Source organism: Silene latifolia, chromosome Y, assembly GCF_048544455.1.
Source record: "Silene latifolia isolate original U9 population chromosome Y, ASM4854445v1, whole genome shotgun sequence".
Classification (NCBI taxonomy): Eukaryota; Viridiplantae; Streptophyta; class Magnoliopsida; order Caryophyllales; family Caryophyllaceae; genus Silene; species Silene latifolia.
In genome coordinates, this window is record NC_133538.1 from 123,873,912 (window position 1) to 123,892,653 (window position 18,742).

Consider the following 18,742-nt stretch of genomic DNA (forward strand, 5'->3'; position numbering starts at 1 on the left):
AGAATGAGTAATTAAACCCCTAATTGACCTTGCCTTGACCTGGGTATAGAGGGGTTATGACGGGGGAAGGTGGTCGGCCAAGTTGGTGGTGTCGGAATGGTGGCAGGTGGCGGTTTGTGGCGGTGGTGGCTAGGGGTGGGCACCGGTCCTAAACCGGACCGGACCGGACCGGAATCGGTTTGGACCGGAACCGGAATCGTTAAAATTCACGGACCGGGACCGGACCGGATTACAAAAATTCAGGTCCGGGACCAGACCGGAAAAATTCCGGTCCAAGACCGGACCGGACCGGTTGGACCGGAATTACCTACCTTTTCAAATTCCGGTCCAAAAATTCCGGTCCATTGGACCGGTTCGGACCGGATTGGACCGGAATAAAAATACAATTTTAAGAACAAAAATGAAAATAACCATAATTCCGGGCATTCCGGTCCAAACCGGTCCGGACCGGAAAATACCGGTCTCGGACCGGACCGGACCGGAAACCGGAAAATTGGAAAATGGTGGACCGGAGACCGGACCGGAATTTTTAATTCCGGTTCCGGTCCACTCGATTCCGGTCCGGACCGGTCCATTTTTCCGGTCCGGACCGGATTATGCCCACCCCTAGTGGTGGCGAAAACAGGGGATTAACCCGTGTTTGGGCAGGCGGTTTTTGAGGGGTTTTTTGGTGGTTGTAGGAGGTCTGGGTTGGGGTGGTTTTTGGTGGCTTTTGTCGAGGGTGGATGGGTGAGTTGGTTGGTGGTTGTAGGCGGCAGCATAGTGGCATTAGGTGGTGTTTTAGGAAGGGTTTTTGTAGGTGTGTCAGAATGGTGGTGTTGGTGTCGGGTGGTTTAGGGCGTGGGTTTATAGGTTGTTGTTGGTGGTTTGATGGGTGGTGAGTGGGTTTTTGGGAGGACGGTGGTGTGGGTAGGAGGTAGGCAGGACGGGTGGTGATTGTGGTGGCCGTGGAAAGGCGTTTGATACGGGTTTTGGGTGGTGTGTGAGACACGAGTTATACCGTGTTTCATTAGGTGTTAGTAAAGTCATACTTTTATTTTGGACGCGGGTTTTGGGTGTGGATGTTGTTGCGACGGGTTTTAATTAAATAATTTGTCGGGTGACTCGGGTTAGTTTATAAACGGGTCTTTAATATCGTAATAATTAAATAAATGAGTCGGTTTGAATAATTAATATAATAAGAAGAATAAATAAATAAATAAATAAATAAAGTTAGTAATTATAATTGTTGTAATTCTTATTATTATATAGGTGACGGAAATTGTGAAGAGTTTATAATCGGATTTGTTCGCTTTAATTATTGGATTGCGTAATTGGAGTGTTTGCTTGCCAGGTAGGGATAATCCTACTCAACTCGATTTTTAATTATCTATATTTGGTATGGTGAATTACTTACGTTAAAGTGGAATTGTTCATATGTTGAAATGGGAGAATTATATTGTCTTGTGTTGATTGTATTTCATAAGGTTGACAAGGTGGATGGAATTGGAATTGTTTATATTGAAAATATGGACAGGATGAGTTATGTTGGTTGTGGTTGCGACTAATGTGTAAAGTTGTGCGACAGTCAGTGTACGTTGTTGAGGGAGTTTGTACACTGGGAGATAGTAATATGTACGTTGTGAGGGAGGGGTACTATTACATATTGCGGTACGTTGTTAAGGGAGGGGTACCAAAGAAATGTGAGCACGTTGTTAAGGGAGTTGTGCTAAGTAAAGAAAGGGGGTTGTGCAATGAAAGTGAATTGAATTGGATTGATAATTGTATGTTCTTGTTGTTTAGTTTTATTCCTACTCAACTTCACGGTTGACTGTGTATTCGTGAACACCTGCGGTGAACCGTTTTATGGGGAGCAGATTTGACAGGTACCAAAGATTAGCTGACTTGGGAGCTTATGGGAATGCGTGAGGACTTGGACAACCTACCTAGAAGTCTAGACCACATAGAATGTTTTATCACTTTATTTATTTCCGCTGCGAGATGTATTTATTTTTATATTAGGTTTTAGTTGATTAAAATTGTAAAACATATGTAATCATTAAAGTTTTTATTTAAAGTACTTTGGTGAGTTGGACTTTGTTATCTACTACCTCGGGAAACCGAGATGGTAACAGTCCTATTTATTTGGGAATGTCTAGCTAAAGGCTCCTAAATAAATGGGGGTGTTACAAACGATTTCAATCTCAGAGCGAAATGCAACATGTAAAGCCTAAACCAATTTAATGCTACAAATCAACAATCAATTAGCAATATGAATCATGCAAACGAGCTATGTAGTCGTTAAAAACTGCTGAACCGTCAACTATAGAGACTTAGCATTATGGACTCTCACGGATCGGTCATATCACTCAATGAATACGGGTGAGTATATGTAAAAGAGAGAACTAATTCATTTTGTAGTGACACTCTCCTAACTACGACCTATAAGAACATGTCTGCAATCTAATATGAAAATGATCTCTACAACCGTACACATGCATTCCAACCAAACAAATGACCATGACACATGCCGAGGCAATTTTGGATATGTGAGGTATGGGTAAGAAGGGGCTAAAATGAATTTGGATATGAGGAGTTAAATCCAAGCTAGTAACTACAGATCCAAATTATAACAACATCCAACTTTCTTACTCAAGATTCAACAATAAAACCGGTGCTAATAATTAGCACTAATCTCACAATCTTCAATTATAACTGTAATTCACCAAATGATAATAATAAAACATGGGAATAAAATCACCATCTAATAAAGACTTCAACCATGTGATTTTTTTTTCTTTTCTCGGGCTTCAGTCGATCGACCAAGATGGTCCAGTCGACCGACCATAGATCGAACTTGCTTTTCATTTTTTTTCCCTTTTTCAATTCTATTTTTTTCTTTCTTTCTTTCCTCCCTTCCAACATTCCACCAACCTTCTCATAAAGTGCAATATAACTAAAATGCAATGAATACATTCCCACAACTACCAATACTAGCTCGGAGAAGGTAGGCTAAATATATTATGTAGACTATGGGACAGAAGGCAATTTGGCTATGTGAGGTTTATGGGTAAAATGAAAAAAGGGGAACCTCTACCACATGTGTCAACAAACCACAAACCGAATGCATACAGGTATTAAGCAGATTAAGTTCATATTTATGCATATTGATGTAACATGTCTCATAAGGAGTACTACTCACATTCCTAAATAAATTCGTCATGAATGACACCAGTTATAGGGCTCTAAAACTCACAATATATAAGTAGTTTGCCGAAAATCTAAGTCAAGTCTAAAGTTCAGCAAGAAATTTAACGAAAACTCGTAGACTATGCAAATGATTCTACTAATAACATGTCAATTAGCAAGGCTTAGGCATAAACAGATGCAAATGCAATGTCATCATTGAAATACTACCGTTCCGACTCGACCTACATGCTAAAATAAACGTGCATTTTTTTGAAATTTTTTGAAATTTTTCAATTTTTTTTGGTATTTTGGTATATATAAGGGAAATGAAATAACAATGCAAACAGAATAATTAAATGTGAATGCAAAATCAAATGAATGCTATGCAATGTGATGGGTGTCGTTCAACACCAAAAATAAATGCCAACAAGCCTACACTATAAATAGCTAGGGAAGTCGGGTCGATTCCACAGAGAGGCTTTTCTATTAGCTGTAGTCTAATCTGTCGGTCACAAACTGGGGGGTTTTGAATTTGATGTTCTAACCACTAGAGTTTAAGGGTAAGAGAAAATAAGGGTATAAGAGAAAAATAGAGAGAGACGTGAATAAACTATCAGATAAAGAGAGATATGCCAGGATTTCGGTCTGCCGTGTTCTACACACTATCGGAATAACTAGGTTGGTAAGTTTATTAGTAAGAAGGGCTAGGTTATCTCCTTTCGGTCTCAAACCCGACTACACCTTTCGGTCTAAAGTCGCCCTAAGGTCGTCCTACTTGACTTTCGCCCTCATAGGAGTCAATTATCAGCACTAAGCAAGTCTACCCTTCCAATCTTTCGATCCAGGTCGGGGGTTAACTAAACAGACGGTTTCCTGCGTGCACTCATTCAACCGAACTACAAATAAATTGCTTAGACTTGATTCCTACCGCATAACTACCCTAGTAGTCATCCTAACATGCTTCTAACACGGTTTCCCTCATCCCTAAGATATAAAGAAATTAGCTACGCATGCTAATTATATTAACTAACATAACTAATGACGAAATGCTAATGGAAAACATGATGCAACAATAGTATAAAGCAATGACGAGATTAAAGCAGGAATTATCAACGAAACTAAAAGAGCAACTATAAAACATAAACAAGAGAAGAGATTAAGGGAAAGAATTATTCTATAATAGCGAATCCGGCGTAAAGAACAACCAAACCCAAGATCGTAAAATTCCAAGCAAAGAACAAAAAAAGCAAAGAAAATGTATGTAGAAAATTGAATGATAGATGAAAGATAATAACCTAGCAACTCGTCTAATAGTTTTTATAACAAAAACTCACGAGTTGTTTTATTAACCTACGGGCTTTAATAGCCCACGTAAAGGAGAACCTCTCGATCGAGAGGTTAAGGCTCTCGATCGAGTACAGATGCTCGATCGAGCACGGAGATGACTTCGATCGAGGGCTTGACAATTCGATCGAGCACAGGGCAGCTCGATCGAAGGCTTGTGTTCCTCTGTGTTCTCGATCGATAGCCAGATAAGGTCGATCGAGATCTTCAGTCACTTCTCAGCTTCCGTAGTAGTTCTGACTTGCTTAATTTTGTTGACTTTCGTCTTCACGCTTTCCCATGCACGAGTCCTTCGTCTTCTTTTCCGTCCATCTTCCAGAAATGCTATCTCGAGGCCACTAAAGGTTGGTTTCCGCTACAAATCCGCAAAATAACAACAGACGCACAAAGTAGCCTATTCGGGGTATAAAGTGACATAATATCACTCAAATACATAGAAATGCATGCCAAAAGAGACCGTAAAAGTCTATATAATATGCACGCATCAAACTTCCCCAAACCAAACCTTTGCTTGTCCTCAAGCAAACCAAATGCAACTAAGGACCTAATGGAAAGGAGTAATTTTCAGAGCTAACTACTAGTCAATGCCAAACCGCTTTAATGCACAAAATCAACTACTGCTAAGCTCGAAGTAAGTGAACAAATTTATGTATATCATGGAATTACATTGGATGTTCGACCTTGCAAGACTCATAAATTTGGACTCTCCCGGTTCACTCTTCTCTCAGCAAGGCAAATGGTAAGTAAGAATATGTGTGCAGAGAAAGAAGAAATTACAAACTCTCACCTAGACTGCGACCAACACAACATGTAATGCTAACTAACATGAGTAATGATTCAATCACCGTACACACGCAAAACCACCGTTCAAGGACCATCACGTGCCGAACAATTGCATAATATGGATATGTGAGGCTCAATTGGTAAGAAGGGCAAAACAAATATGGAAATGTGAAGGTAAAATAGCCGAGCTAGATCCTAACCAAGACCATGATAAAATACATCACACTCTCCCAATCATATAAATAACTCAATGCCTTATAATTTGGCATAAACAACACAAGAATCCATGATAAAAATACCTCGTACAGTATGAATAAGCACGAGAGGTAAAGAATACATTTTTTTTCTTTCTTTCCAGCCATTTTTCTCTTCTTTTTTTTTCTTTTTTTTTTCTCTTTTTTTTCTTTTTGGTGGCTGACACAGGACAACCCTCTCGATCGAGGAATGATGCCACTCGATCGAGAGGTTCCAACTCCAATCCACTCGATCGACCACATGGACATGTCGATCGAGAACTATTAGGACCATCAATGGCTCGATCGACCATATAATCTCTCGATCGAGCACCAACTTCAGCGTACTCCAATATTTCTCATCAATACTCACTCCAACAGTATAAAACGAACCATAAACTGTAGAAATACAACAATTTCCTCTACTACTACCTAGCTCGGCATAATGGTAGGCTAAGTATGGGATGTAGTTAATGCAACTGGCAGATATGGCTTAATGTGGAGTTAATGGGGCAAAACGAGAAAAGGGGAGATGCAAAAGTTCTCAAAACACGTGATACCGACCACAAACCCATGCGTGTAGGCAAAAAGAAATCAAAACTCATATACTTGCAATACAATGAAATGTGGGGAGTAACTACTCTCAATTCCTAATGAAAACTGGTCATGAATGTCACCAGTTATGGCTCTATATCTCAGAATATATAAGTAGTTTGCCAAAATTACGAGTCAAGTCTAATAATCCGTAGTAAATTCCACAACAAAATTTGAGAAATCACTTTTTTTTCTTGCTAAGCAGCTGTGAAAAGGCAAGGAATGGCATATTTGATAAATAGCGCAATGTCATCATTAAAGAACTCCAATCCGACTCAACTATATGCAAAAGTAAACGTGATATTTTTGATTTTTTCTGTTTTTTTTTTTTTTTGTAAGGGAAAGCAAAAACATAAAGCCGTAAACGTGAATGCAAAACAAAATGTAAATGCAGACGCAAAAGGATGCATATACCCTCCCCAAACCAAAACAGACAATGTCCTCATTGTCTTCACAACTAGCTAACAGCAGCAAAATGGGAGACGGGGTACGCAAACCTAATACATGCTCCTAAAATACAATAAATAAATACAAAGATGGAAAAAGAAAGGAAGACGGTACTCACAATACGGCTTCCCCAAACCAGCAACAAACTAGGGGAACCTCTAATCGTCATCTCCAGCCACATCTTCCGCACCTGGTGTAAATGGGGGGTCCCTCTCCTCCTTTCTGGCAGCTCGCCGTGCCGTCTGCTCAGCCCGCAACCGCAACTCTCGTGCTACCGGTGTCTCCTCCACCTCGTCCTCTGAGTCAGAAGGGAGTGGAGGGTACCCACTCTCTGGGTATCGGTAGAAAGAGGGATGCGGCCACCCTTCTGGAATCGGTCGCCGTGCCCGGATGTGGAACTTGTAGATCGGGAAATAGGTAAGAGCCTGATACCGTCTCATATCGGAATGGTACCTGCACATATCCAGAAGCAAGTCATCACGACGCCCTTGGTCCAAGACCTCAGGCGCCACCAAAGCAGGAGGGCAAACAAAATTGGCCGGCAAGGCCGGTCCAGAAGGAGTGGGGGTAGGTGAAGGCGTAGGCGTGGGTGTCGGTCCAGCCTGGGCCTGAGTCTGAGCCTGAGAGCAAGAAGGGGCTCCGGCCTCCCGCTTCCTCTTCTTAGAAGAAGAAGAAGAAGAAGTAGGGGTAAAGGTAAGGTGGTAGGTGGGTGGAGGTGGCCTCGCTCCCTCAGCAGCAGTCGGGAGCGGTAAAAGTGGAGGAAGGGTAGGGCATGGTAAGGTAACAGACGCGGAACCACAAATCTTCCACGTCCTCATGCCCTTCTTCTTAGGGAACCAGGTAAAGTCAACCTTGGCAGCCAAGTCAAGGTAAGCCTGCTTATGAGGCGCAGTAAGTCCAGGCTCAGTGGGGTAAAGATGGCGGGCTATCCTAGTCACTAACCCGCCGCAGACAACAGAGGTCTTAACCTTCTTCCCAATTCCGTTCCAATGCTGAGCTACCAAATAAGCAATGTTTAGAACAAACGGGGTACCATAGTCAATGTTGAGGTACCCCGCGAGAATTTCTAGCTCAGTGTTGGTCACGTTATTGGGCTCAGGTCGCCCAAAAATGGTCTCTCCCATAAGTCGCGAGAAGTAACGGGGAGCAGGTAAGTGTACGTGGGCTCCTCTACGCGCGGGGTAAGGGGTGTGAGAAAGCGCAGCCCAGAGTGGCTGAAGGATATCCGGAGGTGGCTCGATGGGGCTGTCACTAACGAGGCCTAGGACCTCCCCAAACCTGGCCAAAGTCCAATGGTGCGACTCATTGCGGAGTCGGAAGTGAATGCAAGGACTAGAGTAGTTGGAAGCGTAAGAGTCGGTGTCAAAAGAGTAGGAGCTGAAAAACTCGTATGTAGGGATACGAATAGTAGCTTCCTGCAAGGTAATCAGACCTGACATACCCGTCCCATTCAACAAACTACAGACCTCCTCATAAATACCTAAGGTCTCAAGGTCAGTCCGCGCAATGAAACGGGTGGAGGAGAGGGGGCAACGAAGTAAAGCGGATAACCGAGTCCGGTGATCCGCGGAAGCAAAACGTACCGTGGGCAACTCCGGTAAAGGAGTAAGAGCGGCCTCCCTCGTAACAACAGCCCCAGAAGAGCTGGAAGTAATGGCTAGCTGGCTAGCCTGCTGACTCCGCTTAGGCGGCATCATACCAGGTTGCGGGAATCGAGGCGTGGCTCCTCGACTCAGCATAGAAAAGGGCCTGGTAGGAGCAGAGGCAGCAGGTGTCACCCCTTCCACAGCCTTGGCTTGTGTGACCTCGGTGGCGGCTGTGGGTTTCTCCGTCACTGGAGTAGAAACAGCAGCCGAAGCTGCAGTGGTGGTAACCAATGGAGTAACGATACCAACAGAAGGAGCAAATGCCCGAGCACTAGCAAATGGTCTCGTGTGCGGTCTCAGTGACGGGGATTTCTTTACTGGAATCCATAACTACAATAGCATCAAGATTAATAATTAAAATACGATTTCAATTCGGAAAATTCGACCTAAACAATCACATAAACCCTAAATCACGAAAAAGGGAATGGAGATTGCAATTAATTGAAAGAGAAGAGTAAGGACGAACTTACTTGATGCTGGAATACCCACAAAAACTTAATTAATCAAAACAATAAACACAAATTCGAAAAATTCGAATAGATAAACCCTAAAAACCCGAAAAATCGAATTAATCGAAAAAGATGGAGTTTGGGAGAGGGCTTTTGATTAATTTGGGATGGTAATTATATGGGTAAACTATTGAAGGAGGATTTTGGGCAAGAAAAACCAATTTTGCAAGGTAATTGAGCAATTGAAAGATGCAGGAATGAAGAAATTGGGGTCGAGTAAAATAAAGAGGACGATCGAGAAAGAACTTCCTTTATATACCCGCGGAGCTTCTCGATCGAGATTCAGGTCTCTCGATCGACAGCTTTAGCTCTCAGATCCTCTCGATCGAGTTAATTCATACCTCTCGATAGAGAGGTGGCTGTCCCTTGACCTTCCTCTTACTCGATCGAGATTGGGTTCCCTCGATCGAGCTCTTTTTCTTCAAAAATCCCCTCGATCGAGATATGACTTCCTCGATCGAGGTCTTTTCCTGCTAGCACGCATATTAATGTATCATCTTTTGAGTGCGGCTTTTTGTCCCTGCAAAATTGACAGTAAAAACATCCCAAAAATGCCAGCAAATTGTCTACAGTCCACAATTGTCTTCTACGCTAAAAATGTCTATAGTCTAAGTGTCTAACGTAAATAAAGAAATTTAAAAACAATAAAAGGAATTCAAAAATCTATTGTCTATTACAATTTGCACGGGGTTGCAAACCCGGCTATAGCTCAATTAAGTCCTTCAGGCCTCTGCTAGGCCTCACAATCTAACGGAGTTACCCTCACCACTGCGAACTTCCAACTTCCTTCTCCAGATATAAGTACCACTTTCCAACGAATGTCCCAGCTTTATTTCTTCCGCTAGAACACGTGTCATATTGCCACCGTCACCCTTTCCCATTCCAACATTGGAGCTCATTTTGCCTTGGTCAAGCGCCAAAGCTCCCCATCCAGGTCCTGTACAAGTAACGACAATAGCACTGTCCTCCTTATCGCTCTCATTCCGAGGCGGAGGTGTAAGTGTAACAGGTAGAGTAGCAACACGTGGGGACTCAATATCAACAACGGGGATGGAAGGTGACTCAATCATGGGTGGTGTATCAACACCAACCGCAGGGATAGCATGACACTCCAAAACACGCATGGAACCCCTATGAGTAGCGGGTTTAGCGAAAACCAATTCCTCACAACCGACATTAAATGTAAGAGTGCGCATCCCGACATATATAACCGCTTGCGCAGTGTGCAAGAACGGTCTTCCCAAAATAATTGGGGTGTGATTATCTTCGGGTATGTCTAACACGACAAAATCAACAGGAATAAGAAATCTTCCTATTTGCACAGGAATATCTTGCAGTACTCCTAAGGGTCGTGACAAGGTCCGATCAGCCATCTGGACCGTCATGTTGGTGCAATGGAATTTAGTGAATCCTAATCGTTTGGCCAGAGACAAGGGTAACACGCTAACACTTGCTCCTAAATCACACAACGCATTATCAATTAATTGAACTCCAATGTGACATGGTATCGAAAAACTACCAGGGTCGGCAAGCTTAGGTGGGGTCCTATTTTGGAGGTGTGCAGAACACCCCTCCGTCAGAGCTACTGTCTCAACATCATCTATGGTCCTTTTACGAGTTAATACTTCTCGCATAAATTTTAAATACGAAGGTACCTTCTTTAGCAGCTCGATAAACGGAACACTTACGTTTAATCCTCGCACAAGTTCAGCGAAAAACGCGCGAACTCGTGCTCCCTTCTTGACCCTCTTCAGCGCCCGGATATGGAGCATCTTCAGAGGGAGCTCCGTTATGCGTGTCACGAATCAAAGCGTTATTAATCATACGCTTTCTCAATGGTCTCGATCGACCACTTTCATCATCAGAGTCTCTCGATCGAGCACAGTTCTCACTCGATCGAGAGACTTCACCAGCAACAGTGCTCGATCGAGCTATAGAAGCTTCTCGATCGAGCTCCATCTCTTCATTTCCTCTCGATCAAGGAACACAAGCCTCTCGATCGAGAGCCGGTTGATCGGCAAGCAGAATAACTTTGGAATTCGTGCGAAACATCAAGATTACAAGAATATCGATGATCGAATAAGTCGGTCCCGCTTCTCAATGTTATCATATTCAGCGTTTCTTTCCTCTTTTCAGATTGAGAAGGCAGCTGTCCAGGTTGCCTCCTGGATTGATTTGTGGCGACTTGAGCTATTTGGGACTCAAGCAATTTGATAGTAGCATTGGTTGCTTGGTCCGACCTACTCACTTGTGTAGCGAGAGCTTGAATCATGGATTTCAGCTCTCCTACTTCTGAAATTCCTCCAGATGAAGAACTCCCTTGCTGCGGATTTGGAAATTGCGGAGGCTTTTGATAACTATGCTTATGCGGTGGCACATAAGCTTGTTGCTGCGGTGGAGGAGTAGGGTTAAGGACATTTTGACTCGACCATCGCAGATTTGGATGGATATAACCCGAATTATACCCTTGACGGTATTGTTGGAAAGAAAAGACTTGCTCCCTATCAGCAAAACAGTCAATAGCAACGTGCCCCAGCTCACCGCATCTCTCACAAAGATTCGTATCGTCTTTCTTCAGCATGTGAACCGTTTGTTGACTTTCTGGAGACTGCATCTCCAATCGGTCAAACCTAGCATTAATCTTATCAAACTTAGCATCCATATCTTCACATTCGATATTAGCTATCGTCCGTGTACCACTTCGCGGATTCCCATATTCTGTAGTGTGATTAGCCATTTCCTCAATAAGCTTCCAGCCATTATCATCATCAACCTCGCTACTGAATCTCCCATTGGTCAAAGATCTAAAATAGCTCTATGATCCTCATACAACCCATTATAAAAATTGGTTGCAAAAAAACCACTGTTGGAATCCATAATGGGGTACCGATATCACAGCTTTCTTAAAGCGGCACCATGCTTCAAACAGATTTTCAGAACCCGTTTGCTTGAAATTAGTAATCTGGGCCCTCAATGCATTGGTCCTCTGCGGAGGAAAGTACTTCTCATAGAAGGCCAGAGCTAAAGTAGTCGAATCCGTGATACCTGCTGCTTCTCTATCCAAGTCCGTCAACCATTCCGTCGCATTATCGGTCAGAGAAAAAGGAAAGAGAACTTCCTTTATCTTGTCTTGGGTCACTCCCTTGGATGTAGGGATGGACGAACAATAATCGGCGAATCTTTCCATATGTTTCCTAGGATCCTCACCCGGGACCCCCCGATACAAATTTCGTTCGACCAAGTTGATGTAGGATGGCCGAATGTCGAAGGTATTTCCGTCCTCATCGGTGGACAACTTGAATCCCTTCGGGATATAGTCAGCAGTAGGCTCCGAATGACTTGCGATATTAGGCATTTTGACTGGAATAATAGTCTCACGAATAGAAGTTTCCTCGATAACCGAACTATCAGAAGTACTCAAGACATCCTCCCGACGAACTCTTTCTAACTCCCTCTTTCTGCGTAAAAACGATCTTTCGGGTTCAGGATCAGCCTCAACTAATTCACCCCTACGAGACCTGCGCATACATAGCTAAAAGGAAATAAATAAGAACAGCCTTAAGGAAATAAAATTCCTTAAGACAAGACAGAAATAAACAACACAGATAATAAAAATTGCATCCCCGGCAACGGCGCCAAAATTTGATGCGTGTCGTTCAACACCAAAAATAAATGCCAACAAGCCTACACTATAAATAGCTAGGGAAGTCGGGTCGATTCCACAGAGAGGCTTTTCTATTAGCTGTAGTCTAATATGTCGGTCACAAACTGTGGGGTTTTGAATTTGATGTTCTAACCACTAGAGTTTAAGGGTAAGAGAAAATAAGGGTATAAGAGAAAAATAGAGAGAGACGTGAATAAACTATCAGATAAAGAGAGATATGCCAGGATTTCGGTCTGCCGTGTTCTACACACTATCGGAATAACTAGGTCGGTAAGTTTATTAGTAAGAAGGGCTAGGTTATCTCCTTTCGGTCTCAAACCCGACTACACCTTTCGGTCTAAAGTCGCCCTAAGGTCGTCCTACTTGACTTTCGCTCTCATAGGAGTCTATTATCAGAACTAAGCAAGTCTACCCTTCCAATCTTTCGATCCAGGTCGGGGGTTAACTAAACAGACGGTTTCCTGCGTACACTCATTCAACCGAACTACAAATAAATTGCTTAGACCTGATTCCTACCGCATAACTACCCTAGTAGTCATCCTAACATGCTTCTAACACGGTTTCCCTCATCCCTAAGATATAAAGAAATTAGCTACGCATGCTAATTATATTAACTAACATAACTAATGACGAAATGCTAACGGAAAACATGATGCAACAATAGTATAAAGCAATGACGAGATTAAAGCAGGAATTATCAACGAAACTAAAAGAGCAACTATAAAACATAAACAAGAGAAGAGATTAAGGGAAAGAATTATACTATAATAGCGAATCCGGCGTAAAGAACAACCAAACCCAAGATCGTAAAATCCCAAGCAAAGGAACAAGAAAAAGCAAAAATATATGTAGAAAATTGAATGATAGATGAAAGATAATAACCTAGCAACTCGTCTAATAGTTTTTATAACAAAAACTCACGAGTTGTTTTATTAACCTACGGGCTTTAATAGCCCACGTAAAGGAGAACCTCTCGATCGAGAGGTTAAGGCTCTCGATCGAGTACAGGACAGCTCGATCGAGCACAGGACAGCTCGATCGAGGGCTTGACAATTCGATCGAGCACATGGCAGCTCGATCGAAGGCTTGTGTTCCTCTGTGTTCTCGATCGACCGCCAGATAAGGTCGATCGAGATCTTCAGTCACTTCTCAGCTTCCGTAGTAGTTCTGACTTGCTTAATTTGGTTGACTTTCGTCTTCACGCTTTCCCATGCACGAGTCCTTCGTCTTCTTTTCCGTCCATCTTCCAGAAATGCTATCTCGAGGCCACTAAAGGTTGGTTTCCGCTACAAATCTGCAAAATAAAAACAGACGCACAAAGTAGCCTATTCGGGGTATAAAGTGACATAATATCACTCAAATACATAGAAATACGTGCCAAAAGAGACCGTAAAAGTCTATATAATATGCGCGCATCATAATGCAAAACCCTTCCCCAAACCAAATCACACAATGTCCCCATTGTGCGAAATCATGTATAAGAAGCGAAAAAGGAAATGGGAATTTGCATTTAAATAACTACAACTAAATAAGACATAAGAGATAAAGATTTCGGGAACGCACAAGATTTAAGCGCAAACAGAAACCTCCCCAAACCAGCGCGAGCTAGGAGGTTTCGGTAGCCAGCAGTGCTACCATAAGATACCTGAATGACAGAAAAGCAAACATCATTCGGAAATAAAAGAATTTGGGCGGGAAAAATGTGCATGGAAATTAAAGTAGAAGAAAAGGAGAGTCAAGTATAGCAGCGTTGGTGGTCGATCGACTAATGGGGCTAGTCGACCAACCACACGACGGGTGAACAGTGCTCTCTGGAAGCAGCAACCCGGTCGATCGACCAAGGGAACCGGTCGACCGACCATTGCACCTGATGCAGCGGTCTTGTTTTCTTCGAAATAACTCAATAGATTGAGTTATCGTGGTCTACAAACCTGCAAATGCACAATATTACGCGCCCAAAATTCGCGCAAACCCAATAAAAACAGTCTATAGTCTTAAAAATCCTATGCAAAACAAATAAAATACGTAGTCTCGCAAACTTAAAGCGGGAAATAGTCTAAAAAATGCAATAAAAATAATTGTCTTAAAACTCAAGCAATAAAATGTGAAAGTGTTTATCCGCGGAAACTGCAGGATAACTCCGACCATGGCCTTTGGCTAGATGCAGTCGCCTCAGCAATACTAATTTCAGCAGATGGAGACCACCCATCTCCGTCATCTAGGCAACTCAATGGATCATCAGCAGCTCTAGCCCTCCATGCTCTAGTATCTGTAGGGTAATATCCGTATAATGCCCTTTAATTATAGGATTATAACGCAAAATTCATATGTAGTTTATAGTCATAAAACGAAAAACATGATGAAAACGATAAAGATGTAGAAGTAACCTTCGGTCCTAGTGCAAAAGGCAATGAGAGATTAAAGCAAATCTCCTCCTAAACGATGCACCCAAGATAGTCCGAGTAATGCCCTTGTGCTAGATCAATTCCTCTAATTGCCTTTGCAATATTGAGAGGATGGTTTTGTGAGTTGTGTTGGATGTGAGATCCGGGTTCTGAGAGGCACAATTCCCAAAACCCTAATTCTTGTTAGCAAATGAGATTCGGTTAGACAAGAGGAGGAAACCCTCCTTTTGTCTTTGTAATTCTCGGCCAAACCGAGTGGGTAAGAGGAAATGGGCTTTTCATTTCCTCTTTACTTAAACTCGTGGTCCGGTCCAAGGCTTGCTAAGTGTATACGACGCGTCGATTATAAATCACATTATCGGTTATCGGAAATTAAGGCATCAACTAATAATACGGGTTAGTTGAATTATTAATACATGTCCGACAAAACAGTATTGTATAATTATATTCAATATACATTTAATTAAATATAAAACGCTTATATTTAATTTTACGAATTAACTGGTTAATTCGCCTTTAGCCCATGATATTTAATCCGTATTAAATATAATATCTCAACATCATATTTTGACTAATTATTAATCAAATAACTCAGACTAACTGTTAGTCGATTTGGCATCTACATGACTGTATTTTCATACCGTCACATCACTCAAGACGTATCCTATAGGTGTGACTTTTAGGGACCAGTTGATCACCGCCATCTGTATGACAATAACGTCAAACTTATCTAGCAAGCCAACCGTTATTGATAAACGTGGATCAACTGATTATGATACAAAGTATACCCTTTGATCCTTTTAGAGGTTTATAAGTCCTTGCACTAACTGTTAAGGACACCAACCCCAACAAGCTCCCACTTGTCCGTACAAGTGTATGTGCAATGACGTTATCCACACTAACTGGAGGACACAGGCTCCAACAAACTCCCACTTGTCCGAACAAGTGTATGTGCGATAACCGATTCTCATATTCATTTAAAATTTCTCCCACTCAATGTAAAACAATTTGCGGATCCGGATCCACAAAGGTCGTATTTACAATCGATCTGGATCAAGAGTGGTTTCCCCGACTAGAGAGTAACTTAACCGATAAAACGAATCCGTATCCGAGCATGGCCATGCATTTCGATTCTGACTCCTCGAGTGGCCCCGAGAAATATCGAGTACCCGATAAAAGGCTGAATATTTCCTTCAACTCGAACTCCTTCCGATCTAAGCACAAAGATGAAATGACCCGAAACAATCTACTTGGCCCCCCCGTTACGGATGACCGTGAGAAAGAAACCAAAGTCACCCAAAATCGCCTTTAGTCTCAAGAGACACAATCGATAGTCAAAAGAATCGACTCTTAGGATCACCATGGAAGTCCTATCCACGACCCGGCAACGAATGTTATAAAACATTTAGGACTCCACGTCGATGTCACAATTGTGTCCTACGAAATATCCGTATAAATCGCCTCTGTGATTGGTCAGTCAACCGGTTGACTTATGGCTCGTTGAACCCACCATCAACCAACGTCACAAAATAATTGCCAGAGTTATCAGCTCATGTGGGCAATTAAGGACTGAAAAATATAATGTTCGTTCAGTTCACTTTGTGGTGTTCAAAATTGTCGCACAATTCCACATGAAAAACAAAATATATAAAATATCAAAACGATGATGTTGTATAGAGTACAAAAAGGAATGAATCTGATCCATAAAAGAGTACTACAACTTAGGAACACGTTTAATTCCCATAGAATTGACATGCCCTTCATGCTTATCTTGTCGTAATGGTTTAGTGAGAGGATCTGCTATATTAACATCTGTAGCAATCTTTCTATCACTACTTCCTTTTGCTCCACGTAATCTCGGATTAGATGAGCTTTCCGTTGTACATGTCTAGACGCGACATAGTACTCGGACTCGATCGTAGAATCTGCTAACACTTTGTTTGGAACTCTTCCACCGATGAAGCGCCATTAAGAGTAAAAACGAATCCAGACCGAGATTTCGAGTCATCTCGATCCATAAGTCAATGCCCAATCTTTAGTCCTCCGTAGGTACTTAAGAATGTTCTTGACACCATCCAATGTGAATTACCTAGATCTTTGTTGGAATCGACTTGTCATACTCAATGCATATGCCACGGTGTGCATATCATGGCATACATGATTGATCCTATTGCCGAAGCATAAGGAATCCGGTCATGTGCTCTTTCTCTTCCTGTCTCTCGGTGCCCGAGACTTGCTCAAATGCACCCCTGGAGCCATAGGAAGAAACCCCCTTTTGGAGTTAGTCATGCTGAATCTCTCTAGGACTTTGTCTATGTAAGACTCTGACGAGAGATAACATCCGACGTGATCTATCTCGATAGATACGGATGCCCAAAATTCTTTGTGCCTCACCCAGATCTTTCATCTGGAAATGGTTTTTCAACCATACTTTCACCGAAGTTAAGAGAGGTATGTTATTCCCAATCAGGAGTATGTTGTCAACATACAATATTAGGAAAACAATCTTGCTCCCACTCGACTTGATATATAGACATGGTTCCTCGACCGATCGAGTAAATCCATTTTCTTTTATCACTTGGTCGAAGCGATGATTCCAACTCCTTGATGCTTGCTTAAGTCCATAAATGGAACGCTTAAGCTTGCACACTTTCTTAGGATGTGCTGGATCGATGAAACCTTCGGGTTGTACCATGTACAACTCTTCCTCCAAAAATCCGTTTAAGAAGGCGGTTTTCACGTCCATTTGCCAAATTTCATAGTCATGAAAAGCGGCAATCGCTAAGATAATCCGGATGGAACGCAACATGACTACAGGTGCAAAAATCTCATCGTAGTGCAAACCTGGCACTTGGGTGAAACCTTTAGCAACTAGTCGTGCTTTGTAGATATCTTGTTGACCTTCCACAGAATGCTTTATCTTGTAAAGCCATTTGCATTGAAGGGGACGAACCTTAGCAGGTAAGTCAACAAGATCCCACACGTTGTTCTCATACATAGAGTCCATCTCGGATTTCATGGCCTCAAGCCATAGTTTCGAGTCGAATCTGGTCACAAAGACCTTTATAGGTTGCGGGTTCACTACTCGTAAGGAGTAGAACGTCATCTATGTCATGTTCCTCGACCATACCAATGTATCTGTCCGGAGGAATAGAGACTCTTCCCGACCTCCTAGGTTCCTCAGGAATATTTACCGCAGCCGGGATTGAAGGAATAGGTTCCTCCAATGGTTGCTCGGTGTTTGGTTCTGGAATCTCCGATAGGTCGAAGGTTCTATCACACTTTGCATTCTCGAGAAATTCCTTCTCTAAGAATGTCGCACTAGCCGCAACAAAAACACGTTGTTCGGTTGGCGAATAGAAGTAATGACCACGTGATCCTTTAGGATAACCTATAAAGTATGTCTTGACCGATCGCGGGCCGAGCTTATCTTCAGGTCTCCACTTGACATAAGCCTCGCAGCCCCAAACCCGTATAAAGGACAAGTTAGGGACCGTTCCCTTCCATAGTTCATATGGAGTTTTGTCAACACTTTAGACGGACTTCGGTTAAGTGTTAGAGCGGCGACAAAGAGCATAACCCCATAATGAATCCGGTAAAACCGTGTGACTCATCATGGATCGAACCATATCAAGTAGTGTTCGATTTCTCCGTTCGGACACACCATTCAAATGAGGTGTTCCAGTGGAGTTAACCGTAGGGCAATCCCACAGTCCTTTAGGTGTTGATCAAACTCGTGAGAAAGATACTCGCCACCACGATCCGAACGCAGTGTTTTTATCTTTCTACCCAATAGGTTCTGTACCCTATTCTGGTATTCCTTGAATTTCTCAAAGGATTCACTTTTGTGCTTCATTAAGTAGACATAGCCATATCTACTCAAATCGTCCGTGAAAGTGATGAAATACCTATAGCCTTCTCGTGCGGTGATTGACATAGGACCACATAC